This window comes from Chrysochloris asiatica, unplaced genomic scaffold (assembly GCF_000296735.1).
Source record: "Chrysochloris asiatica unplaced genomic scaffold, ChrAsi1.0 scaffold00435, whole genome shotgun sequence".
Lineage (NCBI taxonomy): Eukaryota > Metazoa > Chordata > Mammalia > Afrosoricida > Chrysochloridae > Chrysochloris > Chrysochloris asiatica.
The window spans coordinates 740,518-743,779 of NW_006408953.1; positions in this window are offsets into that span (position 1 = coordinate 740,518).

The window sequence follows — 3,262 nt, forward strand, 5'->3', positions numbered from 1 at the left end:
ATTCTATCATGCGATCTCCAGCATAGTTTTTCTTACCAAGGCCATATTTTCCAGTTCCTGACCTGGCTTTTTGTTTCCAACTACCAGTAATTATCAATACATTTTGATTGCATGTATAATTAATTTCAGACTGAAGAAGGTGGTAGAATTTTTCAATTCATTCATCACTGGCTTTAGTAGTAGGTTTGTAAATTTGAATAATAGTGGTATTAACTTGTCTTCCTTTCAGGCATGTGGATATTATCATATCACAGACAGTGTTGTACTTCAAGACAGATTTTGATATGCTCTTTTTGATGATTAATGTGACACCATTCCTCCTTAATTTGTTATTCCCATCAAAATATACTATGTGATTGTCAGATTCTAAATGGCCAATACCAGTCCATTTTAGTCCAATAATGTCTAGGATCATTATGATTTTGCATTCCATTACCTTTTTCACTATTTCCCATTTTCCTAGATTCATATCTCATGCATTCCATGTTCTGATTATTATTGGATGTTTACAGCTGTTTCTTTTCATTTTGAGTTCTGCCCCATCTGCAAATGGCAGTTATGAGGACCTTAATAACAACAACATATACATACATACACATACACACACACACACACACACACACACACACATATACACAGGAGAGCACAATGACTCTAAAGGATAAGCACTGGACTTCTTATCAGCCACCAGATAGACAATTTGAGCCTACCAGTTGTTCCACCAGAGAACACTGATGTCTCTTTTACCACAAAAAGTTTACAGTTCCTGAAACCCTAAACAAGGTTGCTGTGAGTCAGAACTGAATCTATAGTATTTAAAAAACAACAACAACATATATATGCAATCATTACTTGTTGGTCAGTTTTTCATACTATTGTGACTTGTGTGTTGCTGTGATGCTAGAAACTATGCCAATGGTATTTTAAATGCCAGCTGGGGCATCCATGTTACACAGATTTCAGTGAAACTCAGTTTAAGACAGTCTAGGAAATAAGAGACGTGGACAACTTCTGATGGTTACTCAATGAAAACCTTATGAAGAGTGGCAGAATATTGTCTTATATAGCCTACAGGATGAGCTTCTAAGGTTAGAAAGCACTCAAAATACAACTGGGGAAGAACTGCCTCCTCAAAGCATAGGTGATTGTAATGTTATGAATGGAGCAAAACTTCTGCAACATTCATTTTCTTATGGTTCACTGCTCAAAATTAGAAGAAACAGTTGCAAGCATTCATTAAAAATCAGCATGTGGGATGAACAATGTATGAAACTGTACAAATTGGTTATTGTCAAAATGAACTGAAATATAGAAAGATCGATCAATAGAAATCTTAAGCATTAGTAAGCTTGAATAAACTGCAGTGATAATTTCTGCTGATCAGAATGCAAAAGTTGGATTCAAAGAGGAAGGGTCAGTAGTTGGAATATATAGCCTTGATGATACAAATGATGCTGGAAATACCATGGTAGAATTTTGCAAAACCAATAACTTATTCTATGCAAATACTTTTTAAAAAAAATAACATAAAAGGTAACCAAACACCTGGACAGGGAGCTGCCTGTAATTCAAATAAGATACATAAGAGAATGTGGAACAAGAGATATTATTGCTGATGTCAGATGGGTCTTGGCTAAAAGCAGAGAATACCAAAAAATGCTACCTTCTGTTTTAAAGACTATGCAAAGGCATAGAATAACATTGCAAAGAATACGTATTCCAGAATAATTAATTGTATTTATGAGGTACCTATATTATTGTTGTTAACTGTTGTTTAGTCAGTTATAACTCATAGTAACCCTGTATAGGCATCACATGTGGTGGCTGATGGTTTTGAACCATAGACCATGTGGTTAGCAGTTCAGTATTTATCCTACAGTGCCACACCAGTACTACACATAGAACAAATGTAGTCATTTGAAAAGAATAAGATACTGATTGGTTTAACATCAGGAAAGGTGTATGCCATGGTAGTAAACATACATATTCAAACTGTATACTGAACATATAATCTGAGAAGCTGATTATATGAAGAAGAACATAGCGACAGGATTGCATAACAATCTGTGATATTCAGAGTACACAATCTTGTGTCATGGAAGTAAAGACTACTTAAAAGATTTACTAATGAAAATAATTGACCACAGCTTTCAGTATGGATTACTCTCAATATAAGGAAAATGAAAATCCTCATAATTAGTCCAATAAATAACATCATGATAAATAAAGATTGAAGCAGTCAAATTCTCCTTTTTGCTTGAATTCACAATCAATCATGGAAGCAGCAGTCAAGAAATTAAAAGATGTACTGCATTAGGCAGGTTTACTGAAAAGACCTTTTTAAAGTGTTAGAGAACAAAGAAGTCACTTTGAGGACGAATGTGTGCTTGATCCAAGCCATGGATATTTGATTGGACAATGAGTATGGTTGTACAATGAATAAGGAAGACAGTAGAATAATGTATGAATTTAATTATAAGAAGGATATTAAAAGTACCATGGATTGCCAAAAGCACAGGCAAATCTATCTTGAAAGAAGTACTGCGAGAATGCATCTTAGAATCTCAGATGGTGTGCCTTTGTGTCCTGTGATTTGGACATGCTTTCAAAAGGAACCAGTTCCTGGAGAAGGACATCATGCTGGATAAAGTGGAGGGTCAGTGAAAAAGAAGAAGACTCCCAAAGAGATGGATTGATACAGAGGCAGTCACAATGGGCTACAAAGTAACAACAATTTTGGTGATGGTGCAGGACCAGGTAGTTTTACTGTCTGTTGTGCCTAAAGCCTTTGGAATTGACTAATTGGCACCTAACAAAATGTACATGCTGACACATTTCTTTGTATTTATTATATAATATATGATGCATATTTCATATATAAAAAATATATATAGTTGTTATTGTTAAGTGCCATTGAGTTGATTCTGACTCATAGTGACCACAGGACTTGAAAGGAGTGGCTAGTGAGCTTGAACTGCCAACCTTGCAGTTTGAACTGACCTTGCAGTCCAATGCATTAACCTGCAGCACCACACCAGGAGTCTTATACATATACATCAGTAAGGGTTAATGCGTTGGACTGCAAAGTGGCAGTTCAAGCTCACCAGCTGCTCTTTGGAAATCCTATACAGAGTCACTGTGGGTCAGAACTGACTCAATGGCACTTAACAACAACAATAACTATATATATAGACACTGACTTAGATGCAGACACAAACACCGATACAGCTATTGAAGGCCTGTTGTGCTAATTCCCACTCCT